This window comes from Ascaphus truei, unplaced genomic scaffold, assembly GCF_040206685.1.
Source record: "Ascaphus truei isolate aAscTru1 unplaced genomic scaffold, aAscTru1.hap1 HAP1_SCAFFOLD_282, whole genome shotgun sequence".
Taxonomy (NCBI): Eukaryota; Metazoa; Chordata; class Amphibia; order Anura; family Ascaphidae; genus Ascaphus; species Ascaphus truei.
Window position 1 is genome coordinate 110,836 of NW_027455772.1, and position 25,084 is coordinate 135,919.

Genomic DNA, 25,084 nt, shown 5'->3' on the forward strand with positions numbered 1-25,084 from the left:
CAACACAATGCAACCTTCCAAAATAGAATTCTGACATCAAGAATTCCGTCTATAGTACATTTGAGTGCACCTGTCATTTTCTCAGTCTCTGTGTATGCATGGAGCAAGATATAGGCTCATGGATTTAAGAATGAGAGGATATCATGAGACAGCAATCTCCACCTACGGCCATACTACCTTGACAGCGCCCGATCCCGTCAGATCTCGGAAGCTAAGCAGGGTGAGGCTTGATTAGTACTGGGTTGGGAGACTGCCTGGGAATACCAGGTGCTGTAGGGGTTTTTATTTTTCGCTTCCCTAATGAAAATATACATGGCATTCCTCGCAGCAAATGAAAATGTTTCATTTCTTGCTACTTTTTTCCCGCAGTGGCAAAGAAATATATCGTTTTTTCCTCTGAAAGTTCAACACAATGCAACCTTCCAAAATAGAATTCTGACATCAAGAATTCCGTCTATAGTACATTTGAGTGCACCTGTCATTTTCTCAGTCTCTGTGTATGCATGGAGCAAGATATAGGCTCATGGATTTAAGAATGAGAGGATATCATGAGACAGCAATCTCCACCTACGGCCATACTACCTTGAAAGCGCCCGATCCCGTCAGATCTCGGAAGCTAAGCAGGGTGAGGCTTGATTAGTACTGGGTTGGGAGACTGCCTGGGAATACCAGGTGCTGTGGGTGTTTTTATTTTTTGCTTCCCTAATGAAAATATACATGGCATTCCTTGCAGCAAATGAAAATGTTTCATTTTTTACTACTTTTTTCCCGCAGTGGCAAAGAAATATATCGTTTTTTCCTCAGAAAGTTCAACACAATGCAACCTTCCAAAATAGAATTCTGACATCAAGAATTCCGTCTATAGTACATTTGAGTGCACCTGTCATTTTCTCAGTCTCTGTGTATGCATGGAGCAAGATATAGGCTCATGGATTTAAGAATGAGAGGATATCATGAGACAGCAACCTCCACCTACGGCCATACTACCTTGACAGCGCCCGATCCCGTCAGATCTCGGAAGCTAAGCAGGGTGAGGCTTGATTAGTACTGGGTTGGGAGACTGCCTGGGAATACCAGGTGCTGTAGGGGTTTTTATTTTTCGCTTCCCTAATGAAAATATACATGGCATTCCTCGCAGCAAATGAAAATGTTTCATTTCTTGCTACTTTTTTCCCGCAGTGGCAAAGAAATATATCGTTTTTTCCTCTGAAAGTTCAACACAATGCAACCTTCCAAAATAGAATTCTGACATCAAGAATTCCGTCTATAGTACATTTGAGTGCACCTGTCATTTTCTCAGTCTCTGTGTATGCATGGAGCAAGATATAGGCTCATGGATTTAAGAATGAGAGGATATCATGAGACAGCAATCTCCACCTACGGCCATACTACCTTGAAAGCGCCCGATCCCGTCAGATCTCGGAAGCTAAGCAGGGTGAGGCTTGATTAGTACTGGGTTGGGAGACTGCCTGGGAATACCAGGTGCTGTGGGTGTTTTTATTTTTTGCTTCCCTAATGAAAATATACATGGCATTCCTTGCAGCAAATGAAAATGTTTCATTTTTTACTACTTTTTTCCCGCAGTGGCAAAGAAATATATCGTTTTTTCCTCAGAAAGTTCAACACAATGCAACCTTCCAAAATAGAATTCTGACATCAAGAATTCCGTCTATAGTACATTTGAGTGCACCTGTCATTTTCTCAGTCTCTGTGTATGCATGGAGCAAGATATAGGCTCATGGATTTAAGAATGAGAGGATATCATGAGACAGCAATCTCCACCTACGGCCATACTACCTTGAAAGCGCCCGATCCCGTCAGATCTCGGAAGCTAAGCAGGGTGAGGCTTGATTAGTACTGGGTTGGGAGACTGCCTGGGAATACCAGGTGCTGTAGGGGTTTTTATTTTTCGCTTCCCTAATGAAAATATACATGGCATTCCTCGCAGCAAATGAAAATGTTTCATTTCTTGCTACTTTTTTCCCGCAGTGGCAAAGAAATCTATCGTTTTTTCCTCTGAAAGTTCAACACAATGCAACCTTCCAAAATAGAATTCTGACATCAAGAATTCCGTCTATAGTACATTTGAGTGCACCTGTCATTTTCTCAGTCTCTGTGTATGCATGGAGCAAGATATAGGCTCATGGATTTAAGAATGAGAGGATATCATGAGACAGCAATCTCCACCTACGGCCATACTACCTTGACAGCGCCCGATCCCGTCAGATCTCGGAAGCTAAGCAGGGTGAGGCTTGATTAGTACTGGGTTGGGAGACTGCCTGGGAATACCAGGTGCTGTAGGGGTTTTTATTTTTTGCTTCCCTAATGAAAATATACATGGCATTCCTTGCAGCAAATGAAAATGTTTCATTTTTTACTACTTTTTTCCCGCAGTGGCAAAGAAATATATCGTTTTTTCCTCAGAAAGTTCAACACAATGCAACCTTCCAAAATAGAATTCTGACATCAAGAATTCCGTCTATAGTACATTTGAGTGCACCTGTCATTTTCTCAGTCTCTGTGTATGCATGGAGCAAGATATAGGCTCATGGATTTAAGAATGAGAGGATATCATGAGACAGCAATCTCCACCTACAGCTATACTACCTTGAAAGCGCCCGATCCCGTCAGATCTCGGAAGCTAAGCAGGGTGAGGCTTGATTAGTACTGGGTTGGGAGACTGCCTGGGAATACCAGGTGCTGTAGGGGTTTTTATTTTTCGCTTCCCTAATGAAAATATACATGGCATTCCTCGCAGCAAATGAAAATGTTTCATTTCTTGCTACTTTTTTCCCGCAGTGGCAAAGAAATCTATCGTTTTTTCCTCTGAAAGTTCAACACAATGCAACCTTCCAAAATAGAATTCTGACATCAAGAATTCCGTCTATAGTACATTTGAGTGCACCTGTCATTTTCTCAGTCTCTGTGTATGCATGGAGCAAGATATAGGCTCATGGATTTAAGAATGAGAGGATATCATGAGACAGCAATCTCCACCTACGGCCATACTACCTTGACAGCGCCCGATCCCGTCAGATCTCGGAAGCTAAGCAGGGTGAGGCTTGATTAGTACTGGGTTGGGAGACTGCCTGGGAATACCAGGTGCTGTAGGGGTTTTTATTTTTCGCTTCCCTAATGAAAATATACATGGCATTCCTCGCAGCAAATGAAAATGTTTCATTTCTTGCTACTTTTTTCCCGCAGTGGCAAAGAAATATATCGTTTTTTCCTCTGAAAGTTCAACACAATGCAACCTTCCAAAATAGAATTCTGACATCAAGAATTCCGTCTATAGTACATTTGAGTGCACCTGTCATTTTCTCAGTCTCTGTGTATGCATGGAGCAAGATATAGGCTCATGGATTTAAGAATGAGAGGATATCATGAGACAGCAATCTCCACCTACGGCCATACTACCTTGAAAGCGCCCGATCCCGTCAGATCTCGGAAGCTAAGCAGGGTGAGGCTTGATTAGTACTGGGTTGGGAGACTGCCTGGGAATACCAGGTGCTGTGGGTGTTTTTATTTTTTGCTTCCCTAATGAAAATATACATGGCATTCCTTGCAGCAAATGAAAATGTTTCATTTTTTACTACTTTTTTCCCGCAGTGGCAAAGAAATATATCGTTTTTTCCTCAGAAAGTTCAACACAATGCAACCTTCCAAAATAGAATTCTGACATCAAGAATTCCGTCTATAGTACATTTGAGTGCACCTGTCATTTTCTCAGTCTCTGTGTATGCATGGAGCAAGATATAGGCTCATGGATTTAAGAATGAGAGGATATCATGAGACAGCAACCTCCACCTACGGCCATACTACCTTGACAGCGCCCGATCCCGTCAGATCTCGGAAGCTAAGCAGGGTGAGGCTTGATTAGTACTGGGTTGGGAGACTGCCTGGGAATACCAGGTGCTGTAGGGGTTTTTATTTTTCGCTTCCCTAATGAAAATATACATGGCATTCCTCGCAGCAAATGAAAATGTTTCATTTCTTGCTACTTTTTTCCCGCAGTGGCAAAGAAATATATCGTTTTTTCCTCTGAAAGTTCAACACAATGCAACCTTCCAAAATAGAATTCTGACATCAAGAATTCCGTCTATAGTACATTTGAGTGCACCTGTCATTTTCTCAGTCTCTGTGTATGCATGGAGCAAGATATAGGCTCATGGATTTAAGAATGAGAGGATATCATGAGACAGCAATCTCCACCTACGGCCATACTACCTTGAAAGCGCCCGATCCCGTCAGATCTCGGAAGCTAAGCAGGGTGAGGCTTGATTAGTACTGGGTTGGGAGACTGCCTGGGAATACCAGGTGCTGTGGGTGTTTTTATTTTTTGCTTCCCTAATGAAAATATACATGGCATTCCTTGCAGCAAATGAAAATGTTTCATTTTTTACTACTTTTTTCCCGCAGTGGCAAAGAAATATATCGTTTTTTCCTCAGAAAGTTCAACACAATGCAACCTTCCAAAATAGAATTCTGACATCAAGAATTCCGTCTATAGTACATTTGAGTGCACCTGTCATTTTCTCAGTCTCTGTGTATGCATGGAGCAAGATATAGGCTCATGGATTTAAGAATGAGAGGATATCATGAGACAGCAATCTCCACCTACGGCCATACTACCTTGAAAGCGCCCGATCCCGTCAGATCTCGGAAGCTAAGCAGGGTGAGGCTTGATTAGTACTGGGTTGGGAGACTGCCTGGGAATACCAGGTGCTGTAGGGGTTTTTATTTTTCGCTTCCCTAATGAAAATATACATGGCATTCCTCGCAGCAAATGAAAATGTTTCATTTCTTGCTACTTTTTTCCCGCAGTGGCAAAGAAATCTATCGTTTTTTCCTCTGAAAGTTCAACACAATGCAACCTTCCAAAATAGAATTCTGACATCAAGAATTCCGTCTATAGTACATTTGAGTGCACCTGTCATTTTCTCAGTCTCTGTGTATGCATGGAGCAAGATATAGGCTCATGGATTTAAGAATGAGAGGATATCATGAGACAGCAATCTCCACCTACGGCCATACTACCTTGACAGCGCCCGATCCCGTCAGATCTCGGAAGCTAAGCAGGGTGAGGCTTGATTAGTACTGGGTTGGGAGACTGCCTGGGAATACCAGGTGCTGTAGGGGTTTTTATTTTTCGCTTCCCTAATGAAAATATACATGGCATTCCTCGCAGCAAATGAAAATGTTTCATTTCTTGCTACTTTTTTCCCGCAGTGGCAAAGAAATATATCGTTTTTTCCTCTGAAAGTTCAACACAATGCAACCTTCCAAAATAGAATTCTGACATCAAGAATTCCGTCTATAGTACATTTGAGTGCACCTGTCATTTTCTCAGTCTCTGTGTATGCATGGAGCAAGATATAGGCTCATGGATTTAAGAATGAGAGGATATCATGAGACAGCAATCTCCACCTACGGCCATACTACCTTGAAAGCGCCCGATCCCGTCAGATCTCGGAAGCTAAGCAGGGTGAGGCTTGATTAGTACTGGGTTGGGAGACTGCCTGGGAATACCAGGTGCTGTGGGTGTTTTTATTTTTTGCTTCCCTAATGAAAATATACATGGCATTCCTTGCAGCAAATGAAAATGTTTCATTTTTTACTACTTTTTTCCCGCAGTGGCAAAGAAATATATCGTTTTTTCCTCAGAAAGTTCAACACAATGCAACCTTCCAAAATAGAATTCTGACATCAAGAATTCCGTCTATAGTACATTTGAGTGCACCTGTCATTTTCTCAGTCTCTGTGTATGCATGGAGCAAGATATAGGCTCATGGATTTAAGAATGAGAGGATATCATGAGACAGCAACCTCCACCTACGGCCATACTACCTTGACAGCGCCCGATCCCGTCAGATCTCGGAAGCTAAGCAGGGTGAGGCTTGATTAGTACTGGGTTGGGAGACTGCCTGGGAATACCAGGTGCTGTAGGGGTTTTTATTTTTCGCTTCCCTAATGAAAATATACATGGCATTCCTCGCAGCAAATGAAAATGTTTCATTTCTTGCTACTTTTTTCCCGCAGTGGCAAAGAAATATATCGTTTTTTCCTCTGAAAGTTCAACACAATGCAACCTTCCAAAATAGAATTCTGACATCAAGAATTCCGTCTATAGTACATTTGAGTGCACCTGTCATTTTCTCAGTCTCTGTGTATGCATGGAGCAAGATATAGGCTCATGGATTTAAGAATGAGAGGATATCATGAGACAGCAATCTCCACCTACGGCCATACTACCTTGAAAGCGCCCGATCCCGTCAGATCTCGGAAGCTAAGCAGGGTGAGGCTTGATTAGTACTGGGTTGGGAGACTGCCTGGGAATACCAGGTGCTGTGGGTGTTTTTATTTTTTGCTTCCCTAATGAAAATATACATGGCATTCCTTGCAGCAAATGAAAATGTTTCATTTTTTACTACTTTTTTCCCGCAGTGGCAAAGAAATATATCGTTTTTTCCTCAGAAAGTTCAACACAATGCAACCTTCCAAAATAGAATTCTGACATCAAGAATTCCGTCTATAGTACATTTGAGTGCACCTGTCATTTTCTCAGTCTCTGTGTATGCATGGAGCAAGATATAGGCTCATGGATTTAAGAATGAGAGGATATCATGAGACAGCAATCTCCACCTACGGCCATACTACCTTGAAAGCGCCCGATCCCGTCAGATCTCGGAAGCTAAGCAGGGTGAGGCTTGATTAGTACTGGGTTGGGAGACTGCCTGGGAATACCAGGTGCTGTAGGGGTTTTTATTTTTCGCTTCCCTAATGAAAATATACATGGCATTCCTCGCAGCAAATGAAAATGTTTCATTTCTTGCTACTTTTTTCCCGCAGTGGCAAAGAAATCTATCGTTTTTTCCTCTGAAAGTTCAACACAATGCAACCTTCCAAAATAGAATTCTGACATCAAGAATTCCGTCTATAGTACATTTGAGTGCACCTGTCATTTTCTCAGTCTCTGTGTATGCATGGAGCAAGATATAGGCTCATGGATTTAAGAATGAGAGGATATCATGAGACAGCAATCTCCACCTACGGCCATACTACCTTGACAGCGCCCGATCCCGTCAGATCTCGGAAGCTAAGCAGGGTGAGGCTTGATTAGTACTGGGTTGGGAGACTGCCTGGGAATACCAGGTGCTGTAGGGGTTTTTATTTTTTGGTTCCCTAATGAAAATATACATGGCATTCCTTGCAGCAAATGAAAATGTTTCATTTTTTACTACTTTTTTCCCGCAGTGGCAAAGAAATATATCGTTTTTTCCTCAGAAAGTTCAACACAATGCAACCTTCCAAAATAGAATTCTGACATCAAGAATTCCGTCTATAGTACATTTGAGTGCACCTGTCATTTTCTCAGTCTCTGTGTATGCATGGAGCAAGATATAGGCTCATGGATTTAAGAATGAGAGGATATCATGAGACAGCAATCTCCACCTACGGCCATACTACCTTGAAAGCGCCCGATCCCGTCAGATCTCGGAAGCTAAGCAGGGTGAGGCTTGATTAGTACTGGGTTGGGAGACTGCCTGGGAATACCAGGTGCTGTAGGGGTTTTTATTTTTCGCTTCCCTAATGAAAATATACATGGCATTCCTCGCAGCAAATGAAAATGTTTCATTTCTTGCTACTTTTTTCCCGGAGTGGCAAAGAAATATATTGTTTTTTCCTCTGAAAGTTCAACACAATGCAACCTTCCAAAATAGAATTCTGACATCAAGAATTCCGTCTATAGTATATTTGAGTGCACCTGTCATTTTCTCAGTCTCTGATTTAATTTCTCCATTTAAGGTAATTCTTCAAGAATGTATTTTTTTAACGGTCACAATAATACACTTATGCCTCCCATGTCATTTAGAAATATATCATACAGGCCTCAGAACACTCAGCATGTTATATGGTGAGCTTGTGGCTCACAGAGTTGGGGTGTGCAGTGTTCAAGCTGATACTTGGAAGAGATAGTGAGTTCAAATCCAAACAGGAGGAGGTTGAATATAGGCACCTCTGAAATTTTTTACTACTTTTTTCCCGCAGTGGCAAAGAAATATATCGTTTTTTCCTCTGAAAGTTCAACACAATGCAACCTTCCAAAATAGAATTCTGACATCAAGAATTCCGTCTATAGTACATTTGAGTGCACCTGTCATTTTCTCAGTCTCTGTGTATGCATGGAGCAAGATATAGGCTCATGGATTTAAGAATGAGAGGATATCATGAGACAGCAATCTCCACCTACGGCCATACTACCTTGACAGCGCCCGATCCCGTCAGATCTCGGAAGCTAAGCAGGGTGAGGCTTGATTAGTACTGGGTTGGGAGACTGCCTGGGAATACCAGGTGCTGTAGGGGTTTTTATTTTTCGCTTCCCTAATGAAAATATACATGGCATTCCTCGCAGCAAATGAAAATGTTTCATTTCTTGCTACTTTTTTCCCGCAGTGGCAAAGAAATATATCGTTTTTTCCTCTGAAAGTTCAACACAATGCAACCTTCCAAAATAGAATTCTGACATCAAGAATTCCGTCTATAGTACATTTGAGTGCACCTGTCATTTTCTCAGTCTCTGTGTATGCATGGAGCAAGATATAGGCTCATGGATTTAAGAATGAGAGGATATCATGAGACAGCAATCTCCACCTACGGCCAAACTACCTTGAAAGCGCCCGATCCCGTCAGATCTCGGAAGCTAAGCAGGGTGAGGCTTGATTAGTACTGGGTTGGGAGACTGCCTGGGAATACCAGGTGCTGTGGGTGTTTTTATTTTTTGCTTCCCTAATGAAAATATACATGGCATTCCTTGCAGCAAATGAAAATGTTTCATTTTTTACTACTTTTTTCCCGCAGTGGCAAAGAAATATATCGTTTTTTCCTCTGAAAGTTCAACACAATGCAACCTTCCAAAATAGAATTCTGACATCAAGAATTCCGTCTATAGTACATTTGAGTGCACCTGTCATTTTCTCAGTCTCTGTGTATGCATGGAGCAAGATATAGGCTCATGGATTTAAGAATGAGAGGATATCATGAGACAGCAATCTCCACCTACGGCCATACTACCTTGACAGCGCCCGATCCCGTCAGATCTCGGAAGCTAAGCAGGGTGAGGCTTGATTAGTACTGGGTTGGGAGACTGCCTGGGAATACCAGGTGCTGTAGGGGTTTTTATTTTTCGCTTCCCTAATGAAAATATACATGGCATTCCTCGCAGCAAATGAAAATGTTTCATTTTTTACTACTTTTTTCCCGCAGTGGCAAAGAAATCTATCGTTTTTTCCTCTGAAAGTTCAACACAATGCAACCTTCCAAAATAGAATTCTGACATCAAGAATTCCGTCTATAGTACATTTGAGTGCACCTGTCATTTTCTCAGTCTCTGTGTATGCATGGAGCAAGATATAGGCTCATGGATTTAAGAATGAGAGGATATCATGAGACAGCAATCTCCACCTACGGCCATACTACCTTGACAGCGCCCGATCCCGTCAGATCTCGGAAGCTAAGCAGGGTGAGGCTTGATTAGTACTGGGTTGGGAGACTGCCTGGGAATACCAGGTGCTGTAGGGGTTTTTATTTTTCGCTTCCCTAATGAAAATATACATGGCATTCCTCGCAGCAAATGAAAATGTTTCATTTCTTGCTACTTTTTTCCCGCAGTGGCAAAGAAATATATCGTTTTTTCCTCTGAAAGTTCAACACAATGCAACCTTCCAAAATAGAATTCTGACATCAAGAATTCCGTCTATAGTACATTTGAGTGCACCTGTCATTTTCTCAGTCTCTGTGTATGCATGGAGCAAGATATAGGCTCATGGATTTAAGAATGAGAGGATATCATGAGACAGCAATCTCCACCTACGGCCATACTACCTTGAAAGCGCCCGATCCCGTCAGATCTCGGAAGCTAAGCAGGGTGAGGCTTGATTAGTACTGGGTTGGGAGACTGCCTGGGAATACCAGGTGCTGTGGGTGTTTTTATTTTTTGCTTCCCTAATGAAAATATACATGGCATTCCTTGCAGCAAATGAAAATGTTTCATTTTTTACTACTTTTTTCCCGCAGTGGCAAAGAAATATATCGTTTTTTCCTCTGAAAGTTCAACACAATGCAACCTTCCAAAATAGAATTCTGACATCAAGAATTCCGTCTATAGTACATTTGAGTGCACCTGTCATTTTCTCAGTCTCTGTGTATGCATGGAGCAAGATATAGGCTCATGGATTTAAGAATGAGAGGATATCATGAGACAGCAATCTCCACCTACGGCCATACTACCTTGACAGCGCCCGATCCCGTCAGATCTCGGAAGCTAAGCAGGGTGAGGCTTGATTAGTACTGGGTTGGGAGACTGCCTGGGAATACCAGGTGCTGTAGGGGTTTTTATTTTTCGCTTCCCTAATGAAAATATACATGGCATTCCTCGCAGCAAATGAAAATGTTTCATTTTTTACTACTTTTTTCCCGCAGTGGCAAAGAAATCTATCGTTTTTTCCTCTGAAAGTTCAACACAATGCAACCTTCCAAAATAGAATTCTGACATCAAGAATTCCGTCTATAGTACATTTGAGTGCACCTGTCATTTTCTCAGTCTCTGTGTATGCATGGAGCAAGATATAGGCTCATGGATTTAAGAATGAGAGGATATCATGAGACAGCAATCTCCACCTACGGCCATACTACCTTGACAGCGCCCGATCCCGTCAGATCTCGGAAGCTAAGCAGGGTGAGGCTTGATTAGTACTGGGTTGGGAGACTGCCTGGGAATACCAGGTGCTGTAGGGGTTTTTATTTTTCGCTTCCCTAATGAAAATATACATGGCATTCCTCGCAGCAAATGAAAATGTTTCATTTCTTGCTACTTTTTTCCCGCAGTGGCAAAGAAATATATCGTTTTTTCCTCTGAAAGTTCAACACAATGCAACCTTCCAAAATAGAATTCTGACATCAAGAATTCCGTCTATAGTACATTTGAGTGCACCTGTCATTTTCTCAGTCTCTGTGTATGCATGGAGCAAGATATAGGCTCATGGATTTAAGAATGAGAGGATATCATGAGACAGCAATCTCCACCTACGGCCATACTACCTTGAAAGCGCCCGATCCCGTCAGATCTCGGAAGCTAAGCAGGGTGAGGCTTGATTAGTACTGGGTTGGGAGACTGCCTGGGAATACCAGGTGCTGTGGGTGTTTTTATTTTTTGCTTCCCTAATGAAAATATACATGGCATTCCTTGCAGCAAATGAAAATGTTTCATTTTTTACTACTTTTTTCCCGCAGTGGCAAAGAAATATATCGTTTTTTCCTCTGAAAGTTCAACACAATGCAACCTTCCAAAATAGAATTCTGACATCAAGAATTCCGTCTATAGTACATTTGAGTGCACCTGTCATTTTCTCAGTCTCTGTGTATGCATGGAGCAAGATATAGGCTCATGGATTTAAGAATGAGAGGATATCATGAGACAGCAATCTCCACCTACGGCCATACTACCTTGACAGCGCCCGATCCCGTCAGATCTCGGAAGCTAAGCAGGGTGAGGCTTGATTAGTACTGGGTTGGGAGACTGCCTGGGAATACCAGGTGCTGTAGGGGTTTTTATTTTTCGCTTCCCTAATGAAAATATACATGGCATTCCTCGCAGCAAATGAAAATGTTTCATTTTTTACTACTTTTTTCCCGCAGTGGCAAAGAAATCTATCGTTTTTTCCTCTGAAAGTTCAACACAATGCAACCTTCCAAAATAGAATTCTGACATCAAGAATTCCGTCTATAGTACATTTGAGTGCACCTGTCATTTTCTCAGTCTCTGTGTATGCATGGAGCAAGATATAGGCTCATGGATTTAAGAATGAGAGGATATCATGAGACAGCAATCTCCACCTACGGCCATACTACCTTGACAGCGCCCGATCCCGTCAGATCTCGGAAGCTAAGCAGGGTGAGGCTTGATTAGTACTGGGTTGGGAGACTGCCTGGGAATACCAGGTGCTGTAGGGGTTTTTATTTTTCGCTTCCCTAATGAAAATATACATGGCATTCCTCGCAGCAAATGAAAATGTTTCATTTCTTGCTACTTTTTTCCCGCAGTGGCAAAGAAATATATCGTTTTTTCCTCTGAAAGTTCAACACAATGCAACCTTCCAAAATAGAATTCTGACATCAAGAATTCCGTCTATAGTACATTTGAGTGCACCTGTCATTTTCTCAGTCTCTGTGTATGCATGGAGCAAGATATAGGCTCATGGATTTAAGAATGAGAGGATATCATGAGACAGCAATCTCCACCTACGGCCATACTACCTTGAAAGCGCCCGATCCCGTCAGATCTCGGAAGCTAAGCAGGGTGAGGCTTGATTAGTACTGGGTTGGGAGACTGCCTGGGAATACCAGGTGCTGTGGGTGTTTTTATTTTTTGCTTCCCTAATGAAAATATACATGGCATTCCTTGCAGCAAATGAAAATGTTTCATTTTTTACTACTTTTTTCCCGCAGTGGCAAAGAAATATATCGTTTTTTCCTCTGAAAGTTCAACACAATGCAACCTTCCAAAATAGAATTCTGACATCAAGAATTCCGTCTATAGTACATTTGAGTGCACCTGTCATTTTCTCAGTCTCTGTGTATGCATGGAGCAAAATATAGGCTCATGGATTTAAGAATGAGAGGATATCATGAGACAGCAATCTCCACCTACGGCCATACTACCTTGACAGCGCCCGATCCCGTCAGATCTCGGAAGCTAAGCAGGGTGAGGCTTGATTAGTACTGGGTTGGGAGACTGCCTGGGAATACCAGGTGCTGTAGGGGTTTTTATTTTTCGCTTCCCTAATGAAAATATACATGGCATTCCTCGCAGCAAATGAAAATGTTTCATTTTTTACTACTTTTTTCCCGCAGTGGCAAAGAAATCTATCGTTTTTTCCTCTGAAAGTTCAACACAATGCAACCTTCCAAAATAGAATTCTGACATCAAGAATTCCGTCTATAGTACATTTGAGTGCACCTGTCATTTTCTCAGTCTCTGTGTATGCATGGAGCAAGATATAGGCTCATGGATTTAAGAATGAGAGGATATCATGAGACAGCAATCTCCACCTACGGCCATACTACCTTGACAGCGCCCGATCCCGTCAGATCTCGGAAGCTAAGCAGGGTGAGGCTTGATTAGTACTGGGTTGGGAGACTGCCTGGGAATACCAGGTGCTGTAGGGGTTTTTATTTTTCGCTTCCCTAATGAAAATATACATGGCATTCCTCGCAGCAAATGAAAATGTTTCATTTCTTGCTACTTTTTTCCCGCAGTGGCAAAGAAATATATCGTTTTTTCCTCTGAAAGTTCAACACAATGCAACCTTCCAAAATAGAATTCTGACATCAAGAATTCCGTCTATAGTACATTTGAGTGCACCTGTCATTTTCTCAGTCTCTGTGTATGCATGGAGCAAGATATAGGCTCATGGATTTAAGAATGAGAGGATATCATGAGACAGCAATCTCCACCTACGGCCATACTACCTTGAAAGCGCCCGATCCCGTCAGATCTCGGAAGCTAAGCAGGGTGAGGCTTGATTAGTACTGGGTTGGGAGACTGCCTGGGAATACCAGGTGCTGTGGGTGTTTTTATTTTTTGCTTCCCTAATGAAAATATACATGGCATTCCTTGCAGCAAATGAAAATGTTTCATTTTTTACTACTTTTTTCCCGCAGTGGCAAAGAAATATATCGTTTTTTCCTCTGAAAGTTCAACACAATGCAACCTTCCAAAATAGAATTCTGACATCAAGAATTCCGTCTATAGTACATTTGAGTGCACCTGTCATTTTCTCAGTCTCTGTGTATGCATGGAGCAAGATATAGGCTCATGGATTTAAGAATGAGAGGATATCATGAGACAGCAATCTCCACCTACGGCCATACTACCTTGACAGCGCCCGATCCCGTCAGATCTCGGAAGCTAAGCAGGGTGAGGCTTGATTAGTACTGGGTTGGGAGACTGCCTGGGAATACCAGGTGCTGTAGGGGTTTTTATTTTTCGCTTCCCTAATGAAAATATACATGGCATTCCTCGCAGCAAATGAAAATGTTTCATTTCTTGCTACTTTTTTCCCGCAGTGGCAAAGAAATATATCGTTTTTTCCTCTGAAAGTTCAACACAATGCAACCTTCCAAAATAGAATTCTGACATCAAGAATTCCGTCTATAGTACATTTGAGTGCACCTGTCATTTTCTCAGTCTCTGTGTATGCATGGAGCAAGATATAGGCTCATGGATTTAAGAATGAGAGGATATCATGAGACAGCAATCTCCACCTACGGCCATACTACCTTGAAAGCGCCCGATCCCGTCAGATCTCGGAAGCTAAGCAGGGTGAGGCTTGATTAGTACTGGGTTGGGAGACTGCCTGGGAATACCAGGTGCTGTGGGTGTTATTATTTTTTGCTTCCCTAATGAAAATATACATGGCATTCCTTGCAGCAAATGAAAATGTTTCATTTTTTACTACTTTTTTCCCGCAGTGGCAAAGAAATATATCGTTTTTTCCTCTGAAAGTTCAACACAATGCAACCTTCCAAAATAGAATTCTGACATCAAGAATTCCGTCTATAGTACATTTGAGTGCACCTGTCATTTTCTCAGTCTCTGTGTATGCATGGAGCAAGATATAGGCTCATGAATTTAAGAATGAGAGGATATCATGAGACAGCAATCTCCACCTACGGCCATACTACCTTGAAAGCGCCCGATCCCGTCAGATCTCGGAAGCTAAGCAGGGTGAGGCTTGATTAGTACTGGGTTGGGAGACTGCCTGGGAATACCAGGTGCTGTGGGTGTTTTTATTTTTTGCTTCCCTAATGAAAATATACATGGCATTCCTTGCAGCAAATGAAAATGTTTCATTTTTTACTACTTTTTTCCCGCAGTGGCAAAGAAATATATCGTTTTTTCCTCAGAAAGTTCAACACAATGCAACCTTCCAAAATAGAATTCTGACATCAAGAATTCCGTCTATAGTACATTTGAGTGCACCTGTCATTTTCTCAGTCTCTGTGTATGCATGGAGCAAGATATAGGCTCATGGATTTAAGAATGAGAGGATATCATGAGACAGCAATCTCCACCTACGGCCATACTACCTTGAAAGCGCCCGATCCCGTCAGATCTCGGAAGCTAAGCAGGGTGAGGCTTGATTAGTACTGGGTTGGGAGACTGCCTGGGAATACCAGGTGCTGTGGGTGTTTTTATTTTTTGCTTCCCTAATGAAAATATACATGGCATTCCTTGCAGCAAATGAAAATGTTTCATTTTTTACTACTTTTTTCCCGCAGTGGCAAAGAAATATATCGTTTTTTCCTCTGAAAGTTCAACACAATGCAACCTTCCAAAATAGAATTCTGACATCAAGAATTCCGTCTATAGTACATTTGAGTGCACCTGTCATTTTCTCAGTCTCTGTGTATGCATGGAGCAAGATATAGGCTCATGGATTTAAGAATGAGAGGATATCATGAGACAGCAATCTCCACCTACGGCCATACTACCTTGACAGCGCCCGATCCCGTCAGATCTCGGAAGCTAAGCAGGGTGAGGCTTGATTAGTACTGGGTTGGGAGACTGCCTGGGAATACCAGGTGCTGTAGGGGTTTTTATTTTTCGCTTCCCTAATGAAAATATACATGGCATTCCTCGCAGCAAATGAAAATGTTTCATTTTTTACTACTTTTTTCCCGCAGTGGCAAAGAAATCTATCGTTTTTTCCTCTGAAAGTTCAACACAATGCAACCTTCCAAAATAGAATTCTGACATCAAGAATTCCGTCTATAGTACATTTGAGTGCACCTGTCATTTTCTCAGTCTCTGTGTATGCATGGAGCAAGATATAGGCTCATGGATTTAAGAATGAGAGGATATCATGAGACAGCAATCTCCACCTACGGCCATACTACCTTGAAAGAGCCCGATCCCGTCAGATCTCGGAAGCTAAGCAGGGTGAGGCTTGATTAGTACTGGGTTGGGAGACTGCCTGGGAATACCAGGTGCTGTGGGTGTTTTTATTTTTTGCTTCCCTAATGAAAATATACATGGCATTCCTTGCAGCAAATGAAAATGTTTCATTTTTTACTACTTTTTTCCCGCAGTGGCAAAGAAATATATCGTTTTTTCCTCTGAAAGTTCAACACAATGCAACCTTCCAAAATAGAATTCTGACATCAAGAATTCCGTCTATAGTACATTTGAGTGCACCTGTCATTTTCTCAGTCTCTGTGTATGCATGGAGCAAGATATAGGCTCATGGATTTAAGAATGAGAGGATATCATGAGACAGCAATCTCCACCTACGGCCATACTACCTTGACAGCGCCCGATCCCGTCAGATCTCGGAAGCTAAGCAGGGTGAGGCTTGATTAGTACTGGGTTGGGAGACTGCCTGGGAATACCAGGTGCTGTAGGGGTTTTTATTTTTCGCTTCCCTAATGAAAATATACATGGCATTCCTCGCAGCAAATGAAAATGTTTCATTTCTTGCTACTTTTTTCCCGCAGTGGCAAAGAAATATATCGTTTTTTCCTCTGAAAGTTCAACACAATGCAACCTTCCAAAATAGAATTCTGACATCAAGAATTCCGTCTATAGTACATTTGAGTGCACCTGTCATTTTCTCAGTCTCTGTGTATGCATGGAGCAAGATATAGGCTCATGGATTTAAGAATGAGAGGATATCATGAGACAGCAATCTCCACCTACGGCCATACTACCTTGAAAGCGCCCGATCCCGTCAGATCTCGGAAGCTAAGCAGGGTGAGGCTTGATTAGTACTGGGTTGGGAGACTGCCTGGGAATACCAGGTGCTGTGGGTGTTATTATTTTTTGCTTCCCTAATGAAAATATACATGGCATTCCTTGCAGCAAATGAAAATGTTTCATTTTTTACTACTTTTTTCCCGCAGTGGCAAAGAAATATATCGTTTTTTCCTCTGAAAGTTCAACACAATGCAACCTTCCAAAATAGAATTCTGACATCAAGAATTCCGTCTATAGTACATTTGAGTGCACCTGTCATTTTCTCAGTCTCTGTGTATGCATGGAGCAAGATATAGGCTCATGGATTTAAGAATGAGAGGATATCATGAGACAGCAATCTCCACCTACGGCCATACTACCTTGAAAGCGCCCGATCCCGTCAGATCTCGGAAGCTAAGCAGGGTGAGGCTTGATTAGTACTGGGTTGGGAGACTGCCTGGGAATACCAGGTGCTGTGGGTGTTTTTATTTTTTGCTTCCCTAATGAAAATATACATGGCATTCCTTGCAGCAAATGAAAATGTTTCATTTTTTACTACTTTTTTCCCGCAGTGGCAAAGAAATATATCGTTTTTTCCTCAGAAAGTTCAACACAATGCAACCTTCCAAAATAGAATTCTGACATCAAGAATTCCGTCTATAGTACATTTGAGTGCACCTGTCATTTTCTCAGTCTCTGTGTATGCATGGAGCAAGATATAGGCTCATGGATTTAAGAATGAGAGGATATCATGAGACAGCAATCTCCACCTACGGCCATACTACCTTGACAGCGCCCGATCCCGTCAGATCTCGGAAGCTAAGCAGGGTGAGGCTTGATTAGTACTGGGTTGGGAGACTGCCTGGGAATACCAGGTGCTGTGGGTGTTTTTATTTTTCGCTTCCCTAATGAAAATATACATGGCATTCCTTGCAGCAAATGAAAATGTTTCATTTTTTACTACTTTTTTCCCGCAGTGGCAAAGAAATATATCGTTTTTTCCTCAGAAAGTTCAACACAATGCAACCTTCCAAAATAGAATTCTGACATCAAGAATTCCGTCTATAGTACATTTGAGTGCACCTGTCATTTTCTCAGTCTCTGTGTATGCATGGAGCAAGATATAGGCTCATGGATTTAAGAATGAGAGGATATCATGAGACAGCAATCTCCACCTACGGCCATACTACCTTGACAGCGCCCGATCCTGTCAGATCTCGGAAGCTAAGCAGGGTGAGGCTTGATTAGTACTGGGTTGGGAGACTGCCTGGGAATACCAGGTGCTGTAGGGGTTTTTATTTTTCGCTTCCCTAATGAAAATATACATGGCATTCCTCGCAGCAAATGAAAATGTTTCATTTCTTGCTACTTTTTTCCCGCAGTGGCAAAGAAATCTATCGTTTTTTCCTCTGAAAGTTCAACACAATGCAACCTTCCAAAATAGAATTCTGACATCAAGAATTCCGTCTATAGTACATTTGAGTGCACCTGTCATTTTCTCAGTCTCTGTGTATGCATGGAGCAAGATATAGGCTCATGGATTTAAGAATGAGAGGATATCATGAGACAGCAATCTCCACCTACGGCCATACTACCTTGAAAGCGCCCGATCCCGTCAGATCTCGGAAGCTAAGCAGGGTGAGGCTTGATTAGTACTGGGTTGGGAGACTGCCTGGGAATACCAGGTGCTGTGGGTGTTTTTATTTTTTGCTTCCCTAATGAAAATATACATGGCATTCCTTGCAGCAAATGAAAATGTTTCATTTTTTACTACTTTTTTCCCGCAGTGGCAAAGAAATATATCGTTTTTTCCTCAGAAAGTTCAACACAATGCAACCTTCCAAAATAGAATTCTGACATCAAGAATTCCGTCTATAGTACATTTGAGTGCACCTGTCATTTTCTCAGTCTCTGTGTATGCATGGAGCAAGATATAGGCTCATGGATTTAAGAATGAGAGGATATCATGAGACAGCAATCTCCACCTACGGCCATACTACCTTGAAAGCGCCCGATCCCGTCAGATCTCGGAAGCTAAGCAGGGTGAGGCTTGATTAGTACTGGGTTGGGAGACTGCCTGGGAATACCAGGTGCTGTAGGGGTTTTTATTTTTCGCTTCCCTAATGAAAATATACATGGCATTCCTCGCAGCAAATGAAAATGTTTCATTTCTTGCTACTTTTTTCCCGCAGTGGCAAAGAAATCTATCGTTTTTTCCTCTGAAAGTTCAACACAATGCAACCTTCCAAAATAGAATTCTGACATCAAGAATTCCGTCTATAGTACATTTGAGTGCACCTGTCATTTTCTCAGTCTCTGTGTATGCATGGAGCAAGATATAGGCTCATGGATTTAAGAATGAGAGGATATCATGAGACAGCAATCTCCACCTACGGCCATACTACCTTGAAAGCGCCCGATCCCGTCAGATCTCGGAAGCTAAGCAGGGTGAGGCTTGATTAGTACTGGGTTGGGAGACTGCCTGGGAATACCAGGTGCTGTGGGTGTTTTTATTTTTTGCTTCCCTAATGAAAATATACATGGCATTCCTTGCAGCAAATGAAAATGTTTCATTTTTTACTACTTTTTTCCCGCAGTGGCAAAGAAATATATCGTTTTTTCCTCAGAAAGTTCAACACAATGCAACCTTCCAAAATAGAATTCTGACATCAAGAATTCCGTCTATAGTACATTTGAGTGCACCTGTCATTTTCTCAGTCTCTGTGTATGCATGGAGCAAGATATAGGCTCATGGATTTAAGAATGAGAGGATATCATGAGACAGCAATCTCCACCTACGGCCATACTACCTTGACAGCGCCCGATCCCGTCAGATCTCGGAAGCTAAGCAGGGTGAGGCTTGATTAGTACTGGGTTGGGAGACTGCCTGGGAATACCAGGTGCTGTAGGGGTTTTTATTTTTCGCTTCCCTAATGAAAATATACATGGCATTCCTCGCAGCAAATGAAAATGTTTCATTTCTTGCTACTTTTTTCCCGCAGTGGCAAAGAAATATATCGTTTTTTCCTCTGAAAGTTCAACACAATGCAACCTTCCAAAATAGAATTCTGACATCAAGAATTCCGTCTATAGTACATTTGAGTGCACCTGTCATTTTCTCAGTCTCTGTGTATGCATGGAGCAAGATATAGGCTCATGGATTTAAGAATGAGAGGATATCATGAGACAGCAATCTCCACCTACGGCCATACTACCTTGAAAGCGCCCGATCCCGTCAGATCTCGGAAGCTAAGCAGGGTGAGGCTTGATTAGTACTGGGTTGGGAGACTGCCTGGGAATACCAGGTGCTGTGGGTGTTTTTATTTTTTGCTTCCCTAATGAAAATATACATGGCATTCCTTGCAGCAAATGAAAATGTTTCATTTTTTACTACTTTTTTCCCGCAGTGGCAAAGAAATATATCGTTTTTTCCTCAGAAAGTTCAACACAATGCAACCTTCCAAAATAGAATTCTGACATCAAGAATTCCGTCTATAGTACATTTGAGTGCACCTGTCATTTTCTCAGTCTCTGTGTATGCATGGAGCAAGATATAGGCTCATGGATTTAAGAATGAGAGGATATCATGAGACAGCAATCTCCACCTACGGCCATACTACCTTGAAAGCGCCCGATCCCGTCAGATCTCGGAAGCTAAGCAGGGTGAGGCTTGATTAGTACTGGGTTGGGAGACTGCCTGGGAATACCAGGTGCTGTGGGTGTTTTTATTTTTTGCTTCCCTAATGAAAATATACATGGCATTCCTTGCAGCAAATGAAAATGTTTCATTTTTTACTACTTTTTTCCCGCAGTGGCAAAGAAATATATCGTTTTTTCCTCAGAAAGTTCAACACAATGCAACCTTCCAAAATAGAATTCTGACATCAAGAATTCCGTCTATAGTACATTTGAGTGCACCTGTCATTTTCTCAGTCTCTGTGTATGCATGGAGCAAGATATAGGCTCATGGATTTAAGAATGAGAGGATATCATGAGACAGCAATCTCCACCTACGGCCATACTACCTTGACAGCGCCCGATCCCGTCAGATCTCGGAAGCTAAGCAGGGTGAGGCTTGATTAGTACTGGGTTGGGAGACTGCCTGGGAATACCAGGTGCTGTAGGGGTTTTTATTTTTCGCTTCCCTAATGAAAATATACATGGCATTCCTCGCAGCAAATGAAAATGTTTCATTTCTTGCTACTTTTTTCCCGCAGTGGCAAAGAAATCTATCGTTTTTTCCTCTGAAAGTTCAACACAATGCAACCTTCCAAAATAGAATTCTGACATCAAGAATTCCGTCTATAGTACATTTGAGTGCACCTGTCATTTTCTCAGTCTCTGTGTATGCATGGAGCAAGATATAGGCTCATGGATTTAAGAATGAGAGGATATCATGAGACAGCAATCTCCACCTACGGCCATACTACCTTGAAAGCGCCCGATCCCGTCAGATCTCGGAAGCTAAGCAGGGTGAGGCTTGATTAGTACTGGGTTGGGAGACTGCCTGGGAATACCAGGTGCTGTGGGTGTTTTTATTTTTTGCTTCCCTAATGAAAATATACATGGCATTCCTTGCAGCAAATGAAAATGTTTCATTTTTTACTACTTTTTTCCCGCAGTGGCAAAGAAATATATCGTTTTTTCCTCAGAAAGTTCAACACAATGCAACCTTCCAAAATAGAATTCTGACATCAAGAATTCCGTCTATAGTACATTTGAGTGCACCTGTCATTTTCTCAGTCTCTGTGTATGCATGGAGCAAGATATAGGCTCATGGATTTAAGAATGAGAGGATATCATGAGACAGCAATCTCCACCTACGGCCATACTACCTTGAAAGCGCCCGATCCCGTCAGATCTCGGAAGCTAAGCAGGGTGAGGCTTGATTAGTACTGGGTTGGGAGACTGCCTGGGAATACCAGGTGCTGTAGGGGTTTTTATTTTTCGCTTCCCTAATGAAAATATACATGGCATTCCTCGCAGCAAATGAAAATGTTTCATTTCTTGCTACTTTTTTCCCGGAGTGGCAAAGAAATATATTGTTTTTTCCTCTGAAAGTTCAACACAATGCAACCTTCCAAAATAGAATTCTGACATCAAGAATTCCGTCTATAGTATATTTGAGTGCACCTGTCATTTTCTCAGTCTCTGATTTAATTTCTCCATTTAAGGTAATTCTTCAAGAATGTATTTTTTTAACGGTCACAATAATACACTTATGCCTCCCATGTCATTTAGAAATATATCATACAGGCCTCAGAACACTCAGCATGTTATATGGTGAGCTTGTGGCTCACAGAGTTGGGGTGTGCAGTGTTCAAGCTGATACTTGGAAGAGATAGTGAGTTCAAATCCAAACAGGAGGAGGTTGAATATAGGCACCTCTGAAATTTTTTACTACTTTTTTCCCGCAGTGGCAAAGAAATCTATCGTTTTTTCCTCTGAAAGTTCAACACAATGCAACCTTCCAAAATAGAATTCTGACATCAAGAATTCCGTCTATAGTACATTTGAGTGCACCTGTCATTTTCTCAGTCTCTGTGTATGCATGGAGCAAGATATAGGCTCATGGATTTAAGAATGAGAGGATATCATGAGACAGCAATCTCCACCTACGGCCATACTACCTTGAAAGCGCCCGATCCCGTCAGATCTCGGAAGCTAAGCAGGGTGAGGCTTGATTAGTACTGGGTTGGGAGACTGCCTGGGAATACCAGGTGCTGTGGGTGTTTTTATTTTTTGCTTCCCTAATGAAAATATACATGGCATTCCTTGCAGCAAATGAAAATGTTTCATTTTTTACTACTTTTTTCCCGCAGTGGCAAAGAAATATATCGTTTTTTCCTCAGAAAGTTCAACACAATGCAACCTTCCAAAATAGAATTCTGACATCAAGAATTCCGTCTATAGTACATTTGAGTGCACCTGTCATTTTCTCAGTCTCTGTGTATGCATGGAGCAAGATATAGGCTCATGGATTTAAGAATGAGAGGATATCATGAGACAGCAATCTCCACCTACGGCCATACTACCTTGACAGCGCCCGATCCCGTCAGATCTCGGAAGCTAAGCAGGGTGAGGCTTGATTAGTACTGGGTTGGGAGACTGCCTGGGAATACCAGGTGCTGTAGGGGTTTTTATTTTTCGCTTCCCTAATGAAAATATACATGGCATTCCTCGCAGCAAATGAAAATGTTTCATTTCTTGCTACTTTTTTCCCGCAGTGGCAAAGAAATATATCGTTTTTTCCTCTGAAAGTTCAACACAATGCAACCTTCCAAAATAGAATTCTGACATCAAGAATTCCGTCTATAGTACATTTGAGTGCACCTGTCATTTTCTCAGTCTCTGTGTATGCATGGAGCAAGATATAGGCTCATGGATTTAAGAATGAGAGGATATCATGAGACAGCAATCTCCACCTACGGCCATACTACCTTGAAAGCGCCCGATCCCGTCAGATCTCGGAAGCTAAGCAGGGTGAGGCTTGATTAGTACTGGGATGGGAGACTGCCTGGGAATACCAGGTGCTGTGGGTGTTTTTATTTTTTGCTTCCCTAATGAAAATATACATGGCATTCCTTGCAGCAAATGAAAATGTTTCATTTTTTACTACTTTTTTCCCGCAGTGGCAAAGAAATATATCGTTTTTTCCTCAGAAAGTTCAACACAATGCAACCTTCCAAAATAGAATTCTGACATCAAGAATTCCGTCTATAGTACATTTGAGTGCACCTGTCATTTTCTCAGTCTCTGTGTATGCATGGAGCAAGATATAGGCTCATGGATTTAAGAATGAGAGGATATCATGAGACAGCAATCTCCACCTACGGCCATACTACCTTGAAAGCGCCCGATCCCGTCAGATCTCGGAAGCTAAGCAGGGTGAGGCTTGATTAGTACTGGGTTGGGAGACTGCCTGGGAATACCAGGTGCTGTGGGTGTTTTTATTTTTTGCTTCCCTAATGAAAATATACATGGCATTCCTTGCAGCAAATGAAAATGTTTCATTTTTTACTACTTTTTTCCCGCAGTGGCAAAGAAATATATCGTTTTTTCCTCAGAAAGTTCAACACAATGCAACCTTCCAAAATAGAATTCTGACATCAAGAATTCCGTCTATAGTACATTTGAGTGCACCTGTCATTTTCTCAGTCTCTGTGTATGCATGGAGCAAGATATAGGCTCATGGATTTAAGAATGAGAGGATATCATGAGACAGCAATCTCCACCTACGGCCATACTACCTTGACAGCGCCCGATCCCGTCAGATCTCGGAAGCTAAGCAGGGTGAGGCTTGATTAGTACTGGGTTGGGAGACTGCCTGGGAATACCAGGTGCTGTAGGGGTTTTTATTTTTCGCTTCCCTAATGAAAATATACATGGCATTCCTCGCAGCAAATGAAAATGTTTCATTTCTTGCTACTTTTTTCCCGCAGTGGCAAAGAAATATATCGTTTTTTCCTCTGAAAGTTCAACACAATGCAACCTTCCAAAATAGAATTCTGACATCAAGAATTCCGTCTATAGTACATTTGAGTGCACCTGTCATTTTCTCAGTCTCTGTGTATGCATGGAGCAAGATATAGGCTCATGGATTTAAGAATGAGAGGATATCATGAGACAGCAATCTCCACCTACGGCCATACTACCTTGAAAGCGCCCGATCCCGTCAGATCTCGGAAGCTAAGCAGGGTGAGGCTTGATTAGTACTGGGTTGGGAGACTGCCTGGGAATACCAGGTGCTGTGGGTGTTTTTATTTTTTGCTTCCCTAATGAAAATATACATGGCATTCCTTGCAGCAAATGAAAATGTTTCATTTTTTACTACTTTTTTCCCGCAGTGGCAAAGAAATATATCGTTTTTTCCTCAGAAAGTTCAACACAATGCAACCTTCCAAAATAGAATTCTGACATCAAGAATTCCGTCTATAGTACATTTGAGTGCACCTGTCATTTTCTCAGTCTCTGTGTATGCATGGAGCAAGATATAGGCTCATGGATTTAAGAATGAGAGGATATCATGAGACAGCAATCTCCACCTACGGCCATACTACCTTGACAGCGCCCGATCCTGTCAGATCTCGGAAGCTAAGCAGGGTGAGGCTTGATTAGTACTGGGTTGGGAGACTGCCTGGGAATACCAGGTGCTGTAGGGGTTTTTATTTTTCGCTTCCCTAATGAAAATATACATGGCATTCCTCGCAGCAAATGAAAATGTTTCATTTCTTGCTACTTTTTTCCCGCAGTGGCAAAGAAATCTATCGTTTTTTCCTCTGAAAGTTCAAC

General features: G+C 41.9%; 60 non-coding genes across 60 annotated transcripts; all 60 read left to right on the top strand.

Moving 5' to 3' along the window:
* Window positions 1–160: 160 nt before the first annotated feature.
* LOC142481845 (5S ribosomal RNA) lies at window positions 161–279 on the top strand. The gene has a single exon (XR_012796101.1). It is a non-coding gene; the product is annotated as a 5S ribosomal RNA (ribosomal RNA).
* Window positions 280–565: 286 nt separating this feature from the next.
* On the top strand, window positions 566–684 carry LOC142482119 (5S ribosomal RNA). The gene has a single exon (XR_012796366.1). It is a non-coding gene; the product is annotated as a 5S ribosomal RNA (ribosomal RNA).
* A 286-nt stretch (window positions 685–970) lies between these two features.
* LOC142481846 (5S ribosomal RNA) lies at window positions 971–1,089 on the top strand. The gene has a single exon (XR_012796102.1). It is a non-coding gene; the product is annotated as a 5S ribosomal RNA (ribosomal RNA).
* A 286-nt stretch (window positions 1,090–1,375) lies between these two features.
* Window positions 1,376–1,494, top strand: LOC142482130 (5S ribosomal RNA). Its single transcript, XR_012796377.1, has one exon. It is a non-coding gene; the product is annotated as a 5S ribosomal RNA (ribosomal RNA).
* A 286-nt stretch (window positions 1,495–1,780) lies between these two features.
* LOC142482697 (5S ribosomal RNA) lies at window positions 1,781–1,899 on the top strand. Its single transcript, XR_012796903.1, has one exon. It is a non-coding gene; the product is annotated as a 5S ribosomal RNA (ribosomal RNA).
* Window positions 1,900–2,185: 286 nt separating this feature from the next.
* Window positions 2,186–2,304, top strand: LOC142481847 (5S ribosomal RNA). Its single transcript, XR_012796103.1, has one exon. It is a non-coding gene; the product is annotated as a 5S ribosomal RNA (ribosomal RNA).
* A 286-nt stretch (window positions 2,305–2,590) lies between these two features.
* On the top strand, window positions 2,591–2,709 carry LOC142482319 (5S ribosomal RNA). The gene has a single exon (XR_012796560.1). It is a non-coding gene; the product is annotated as a 5S ribosomal RNA (ribosomal RNA).
* A 286-nt stretch (window positions 2,710–2,995) lies between these two features.
* On the top strand, window positions 2,996–3,114 carry LOC142481848 (5S ribosomal RNA). Its single transcript, XR_012796104.1, has one exon. It is a non-coding gene; the product is annotated as a 5S ribosomal RNA (ribosomal RNA).
* Window positions 3,115–3,400: 286 nt separating this feature from the next.
* LOC142482141 (5S ribosomal RNA) lies at window positions 3,401–3,519 on the top strand. Its single transcript, XR_012796388.1, has one exon. It is a non-coding gene; the product is annotated as a 5S ribosomal RNA (ribosomal RNA).
* A 286-nt stretch (window positions 3,520–3,805) lies between these two features.
* Window positions 3,806–3,924, top strand: LOC142481849 (5S ribosomal RNA). Its single transcript, XR_012796105.1, has one exon. It is a non-coding gene; the product is annotated as a 5S ribosomal RNA (ribosomal RNA).
* A 286-nt stretch (window positions 3,925–4,210) lies between these two features.
* LOC142482152 (5S ribosomal RNA) lies at window positions 4,211–4,329 on the top strand. The gene has a single exon (XR_012796399.1). It is a non-coding gene; the product is annotated as a 5S ribosomal RNA (ribosomal RNA).
* A 286-nt stretch (window positions 4,330–4,615) lies between these two features.
* Window positions 4,616–4,734, top strand: LOC142482698 (5S ribosomal RNA). The gene has a single exon (XR_012796904.1). It is a non-coding gene; the product is annotated as a 5S ribosomal RNA (ribosomal RNA).
* A 286-nt stretch (window positions 4,735–5,020) lies between these two features.
* On the top strand, window positions 5,021–5,139 carry LOC142481850 (5S ribosomal RNA). Its single transcript, XR_012796106.1, has one exon. It is a non-coding gene; the product is annotated as a 5S ribosomal RNA (ribosomal RNA).
* Window positions 5,140–5,425: 286 nt separating this feature from the next.
* LOC142482164 (5S ribosomal RNA) lies at window positions 5,426–5,544 on the top strand. The gene has a single exon (XR_012796410.1). It is a non-coding gene; the product is annotated as a 5S ribosomal RNA (ribosomal RNA).
* Window positions 5,545–5,830: 286 nt separating this feature from the next.
* Window positions 5,831–5,949, top strand: LOC142481851 (5S ribosomal RNA). The gene has a single exon (XR_012796107.1). It is a non-coding gene; the product is annotated as a 5S ribosomal RNA (ribosomal RNA).
* Window positions 5,950–6,235: 286 nt separating this feature from the next.
* LOC142482177 (5S ribosomal RNA) lies at window positions 6,236–6,354 on the top strand. Its single transcript, XR_012796423.1, has one exon. It is a non-coding gene; the product is annotated as a 5S ribosomal RNA (ribosomal RNA).
* A 286-nt stretch (window positions 6,355–6,640) lies between these two features.
* On the top strand, window positions 6,641–6,759 carry LOC142482699 (5S ribosomal RNA). Its single transcript, XR_012796905.1, has one exon. It is a non-coding gene; the product is annotated as a 5S ribosomal RNA (ribosomal RNA).
* A 286-nt stretch (window positions 6,760–7,045) lies between these two features.
* LOC142481852 (5S ribosomal RNA) lies at window positions 7,046–7,164 on the top strand. Its single transcript, XR_012796108.1, has one exon. It is a non-coding gene; the product is annotated as a 5S ribosomal RNA (ribosomal RNA).
* A 286-nt stretch (window positions 7,165–7,450) lies between these two features.
* On the top strand, window positions 7,451–7,569 carry LOC142482700 (5S ribosomal RNA). Its single transcript, XR_012796906.1, has one exon. It is a non-coding gene; the product is annotated as a 5S ribosomal RNA (ribosomal RNA).
* A 676-nt stretch (window positions 7,570–8,245) lies between these two features.
* LOC142481853 (5S ribosomal RNA) lies at window positions 8,246–8,364 on the top strand. The gene has a single exon (XR_012796109.1). It is a non-coding gene; the product is annotated as a 5S ribosomal RNA (ribosomal RNA).
* Window positions 8,365–8,650: 286 nt separating this feature from the next.
* LOC142482928 (5S ribosomal RNA) lies at window positions 8,651–8,769 on the top strand. Its single transcript, XR_012797126.1, has one exon. It is a non-coding gene; the product is annotated as a 5S ribosomal RNA (ribosomal RNA).
* A 286-nt stretch (window positions 8,770–9,055) lies between these two features.
* LOC142481854 (5S ribosomal RNA) lies at window positions 9,056–9,174 on the top strand. The gene has a single exon (XR_012796110.1). It is a non-coding gene; the product is annotated as a 5S ribosomal RNA (ribosomal RNA).
* A 286-nt stretch (window positions 9,175–9,460) lies between these two features.
* Window positions 9,461–9,579, top strand: LOC142481856 (5S ribosomal RNA). Its single transcript, XR_012796112.1, has one exon. It is a non-coding gene; the product is annotated as a 5S ribosomal RNA (ribosomal RNA).
* A 286-nt stretch (window positions 9,580–9,865) lies between these two features.
* Window positions 9,866–9,984, top strand: LOC142482188 (5S ribosomal RNA). Its single transcript, XR_012796434.1, has one exon. It is a non-coding gene; the product is annotated as a 5S ribosomal RNA (ribosomal RNA).
* A 286-nt stretch (window positions 9,985–10,270) lies between these two features.
* On the top strand, window positions 10,271–10,389 carry LOC142481857 (5S ribosomal RNA). The gene has a single exon (XR_012796113.1). It is a non-coding gene; the product is annotated as a 5S ribosomal RNA (ribosomal RNA).
* Window positions 10,390–10,675: 286 nt separating this feature from the next.
* LOC142481858 (5S ribosomal RNA) lies at window positions 10,676–10,794 on the top strand. The gene has a single exon (XR_012796114.1). It is a non-coding gene; the product is annotated as a 5S ribosomal RNA (ribosomal RNA).
* Window positions 10,795–11,080: 286 nt separating this feature from the next.
* On the top strand, window positions 11,081–11,199 carry LOC142482200 (5S ribosomal RNA). Its single transcript, XR_012796445.1, has one exon. It is a non-coding gene; the product is annotated as a 5S ribosomal RNA (ribosomal RNA).
* Window positions 11,200–11,485: 286 nt separating this feature from the next.
* Window positions 11,486–11,604, top strand: LOC142481859 (5S ribosomal RNA). Its single transcript, XR_012796115.1, has one exon. It is a non-coding gene; the product is annotated as a 5S ribosomal RNA (ribosomal RNA).
* A 286-nt stretch (window positions 11,605–11,890) lies between these two features.
* LOC142481860 (5S ribosomal RNA) lies at window positions 11,891–12,009 on the top strand. The gene has a single exon (XR_012796116.1). It is a non-coding gene; the product is annotated as a 5S ribosomal RNA (ribosomal RNA).
* A 286-nt stretch (window positions 12,010–12,295) lies between these two features.
* Window positions 12,296–12,414, top strand: LOC142482211 (5S ribosomal RNA). The gene has a single exon (XR_012796456.1). It is a non-coding gene; the product is annotated as a 5S ribosomal RNA (ribosomal RNA).
* Window positions 12,415–12,700: 286 nt separating this feature from the next.
* On the top strand, window positions 12,701–12,819 carry LOC142481861 (5S ribosomal RNA). The gene has a single exon (XR_012796117.1). It is a non-coding gene; the product is annotated as a 5S ribosomal RNA (ribosomal RNA).
* Window positions 12,820–13,105: 286 nt separating this feature from the next.
* On the top strand, window positions 13,106–13,224 carry LOC142481862 (5S ribosomal RNA). The gene has a single exon (XR_012796118.1). It is a non-coding gene; the product is annotated as a 5S ribosomal RNA (ribosomal RNA).
* Window positions 13,225–13,510: 286 nt separating this feature from the next.
* Window positions 13,511–13,629, top strand: LOC142482224 (5S ribosomal RNA). The gene has a single exon (XR_012796467.1). It is a non-coding gene; the product is annotated as a 5S ribosomal RNA (ribosomal RNA).
* Window positions 13,630–13,915: 286 nt separating this feature from the next.
* Window positions 13,916–14,034, top strand: LOC142481863 (5S ribosomal RNA). Its single transcript, XR_012796119.1, has one exon. It is a non-coding gene; the product is annotated as a 5S ribosomal RNA (ribosomal RNA).
* A 286-nt stretch (window positions 14,035–14,320) lies between these two features.
* On the top strand, window positions 14,321–14,439 carry LOC142482236 (5S ribosomal RNA). Its single transcript, XR_012796478.1, has one exon. It is a non-coding gene; the product is annotated as a 5S ribosomal RNA (ribosomal RNA).
* A 286-nt stretch (window positions 14,440–14,725) lies between these two features.
* LOC142482247 (5S ribosomal RNA) lies at window positions 14,726–14,844 on the top strand. The gene has a single exon (XR_012796489.1). It is a non-coding gene; the product is annotated as a 5S ribosomal RNA (ribosomal RNA).
* Window positions 14,845–15,130: 286 nt separating this feature from the next.
* LOC142482258 (5S ribosomal RNA) lies at window positions 15,131–15,249 on the top strand. The gene has a single exon (XR_012796500.1). It is a non-coding gene; the product is annotated as a 5S ribosomal RNA (ribosomal RNA).
* A 286-nt stretch (window positions 15,250–15,535) lies between these two features.
* On the top strand, window positions 15,536–15,654 carry LOC142481864 (5S ribosomal RNA). The gene has a single exon (XR_012796120.1). It is a non-coding gene; the product is annotated as a 5S ribosomal RNA (ribosomal RNA).
* Window positions 15,655–15,940: 286 nt separating this feature from the next.
* Window positions 15,941–16,059, top strand: LOC142482355 (5S ribosomal RNA). The gene has a single exon (XR_012796594.1). It is a non-coding gene; the product is annotated as a 5S ribosomal RNA (ribosomal RNA).
* A 286-nt stretch (window positions 16,060–16,345) lies between these two features.
* LOC142481865 (5S ribosomal RNA) lies at window positions 16,346–16,464 on the top strand. Its single transcript, XR_012796121.1, has one exon. It is a non-coding gene; the product is annotated as a 5S ribosomal RNA (ribosomal RNA).
* Window positions 16,465–16,750: 286 nt separating this feature from the next.
* On the top strand, window positions 16,751–16,869 carry LOC142482269 (5S ribosomal RNA). Its single transcript, XR_012796511.1, has one exon. It is a non-coding gene; the product is annotated as a 5S ribosomal RNA (ribosomal RNA).
* Window positions 16,870–17,155: 286 nt separating this feature from the next.
* On the top strand, window positions 17,156–17,274 carry LOC142482280 (5S ribosomal RNA). Its single transcript, XR_012796522.1, has one exon. It is a non-coding gene; the product is annotated as a 5S ribosomal RNA (ribosomal RNA).
* A 286-nt stretch (window positions 17,275–17,560) lies between these two features.
* Window positions 17,561–17,679, top strand: LOC142482892 (5S ribosomal RNA). The gene has a single exon (XR_012797091.1). It is a non-coding gene; the product is annotated as a 5S ribosomal RNA (ribosomal RNA).
* A 286-nt stretch (window positions 17,680–17,965) lies between these two features.
* LOC142482461 (5S ribosomal RNA) lies at window positions 17,966–18,084 on the top strand. The gene has a single exon (XR_012796697.1). It is a non-coding gene; the product is annotated as a 5S ribosomal RNA (ribosomal RNA).
* Window positions 18,085–18,370: 286 nt separating this feature from the next.
* Window positions 18,371–18,489, top strand: LOC142482292 (5S ribosomal RNA). The gene has a single exon (XR_012796534.1). It is a non-coding gene; the product is annotated as a 5S ribosomal RNA (ribosomal RNA).
* A 286-nt stretch (window positions 18,490–18,775) lies between these two features.
* LOC142482701 (5S ribosomal RNA) lies at window positions 18,776–18,894 on the top strand. Its single transcript, XR_012796907.1, has one exon. It is a non-coding gene; the product is annotated as a 5S ribosomal RNA (ribosomal RNA).
* Window positions 18,895–19,180: 286 nt separating this feature from the next.
* On the top strand, window positions 19,181–19,299 carry LOC142482303 (5S ribosomal RNA). Its single transcript, XR_012796545.1, has one exon. It is a non-coding gene; the product is annotated as a 5S ribosomal RNA (ribosomal RNA).
* Window positions 19,300–19,585: 286 nt separating this feature from the next.
* LOC142481867 (5S ribosomal RNA) lies at window positions 19,586–19,704 on the top strand. The gene has a single exon (XR_012796123.1). It is a non-coding gene; the product is annotated as a 5S ribosomal RNA (ribosomal RNA).
* Window positions 19,705–19,990: 286 nt separating this feature from the next.
* Window positions 19,991–20,109, top strand: LOC142482315 (5S ribosomal RNA). Its single transcript, XR_012796556.1, has one exon. It is a non-coding gene; the product is annotated as a 5S ribosomal RNA (ribosomal RNA).
* Window positions 20,110–20,395: 286 nt separating this feature from the next.
* On the top strand, window positions 20,396–20,514 carry LOC142482327 (5S ribosomal RNA). The gene has a single exon (XR_012796567.1). It is a non-coding gene; the product is annotated as a 5S ribosomal RNA (ribosomal RNA).
* Window positions 20,515–20,800: 286 nt separating this feature from the next.
* LOC142481868 (5S ribosomal RNA) lies at window positions 20,801–20,919 on the top strand. The gene has a single exon (XR_012796124.1). It is a non-coding gene; the product is annotated as a 5S ribosomal RNA (ribosomal RNA).
* Window positions 20,920–21,205: 286 nt separating this feature from the next.
* LOC142482338 (5S ribosomal RNA) lies at window positions 21,206–21,324 on the top strand. The gene has a single exon (XR_012796578.1). It is a non-coding gene; the product is annotated as a 5S ribosomal RNA (ribosomal RNA).
* A 286-nt stretch (window positions 21,325–21,610) lies between these two features.
* Window positions 21,611–21,729, top strand: LOC142482702 (5S ribosomal RNA). The gene has a single exon (XR_012796908.1). It is a non-coding gene; the product is annotated as a 5S ribosomal RNA (ribosomal RNA).
* A 676-nt stretch (window positions 21,730–22,405) lies between these two features.
* LOC142482350 (5S ribosomal RNA) lies at window positions 22,406–22,524 on the top strand. Its single transcript, XR_012796589.1, has one exon. It is a non-coding gene; the product is annotated as a 5S ribosomal RNA (ribosomal RNA).
* A 286-nt stretch (window positions 22,525–22,810) lies between these two features.
* On the top strand, window positions 22,811–22,929 carry LOC142481869 (5S ribosomal RNA). Its single transcript, XR_012796125.1, has one exon. It is a non-coding gene; the product is annotated as a 5S ribosomal RNA (ribosomal RNA).
* Window positions 22,930–23,215: 286 nt separating this feature from the next.
* On the top strand, window positions 23,216–23,334 carry LOC142481769 (5S ribosomal RNA). Its single transcript, XR_012796027.1, has one exon. It is a non-coding gene; the product is annotated as a 5S ribosomal RNA (ribosomal RNA).
* A 286-nt stretch (window positions 23,335–23,620) lies between these two features.
* On the top strand, window positions 23,621–23,739 carry LOC142482361 (5S ribosomal RNA). Its single transcript, XR_012796600.1, has one exon. It is a non-coding gene; the product is annotated as a 5S ribosomal RNA (ribosomal RNA).
* A 286-nt stretch (window positions 23,740–24,025) lies between these two features.
* On the top strand, window positions 24,026–24,144 carry LOC142481870 (5S ribosomal RNA). The gene has a single exon (XR_012796126.1). It is a non-coding gene; the product is annotated as a 5S ribosomal RNA (ribosomal RNA).
* Window positions 24,145–24,430: 286 nt separating this feature from the next.
* On the top strand, window positions 24,431–24,549 carry LOC142482372 (5S ribosomal RNA). Its single transcript, XR_012796611.1, has one exon. It is a non-coding gene; the product is annotated as a 5S ribosomal RNA (ribosomal RNA).
* A 286-nt stretch (window positions 24,550–24,835) lies between these two features.
* LOC142482462 (5S ribosomal RNA) lies at window positions 24,836–24,954 on the top strand. The gene has a single exon (XR_012796698.1). It is a non-coding gene; the product is annotated as a 5S ribosomal RNA (ribosomal RNA).
* The last annotated feature ends 130 nt before the right edge of the window (window positions 24,955–25,084 follow it).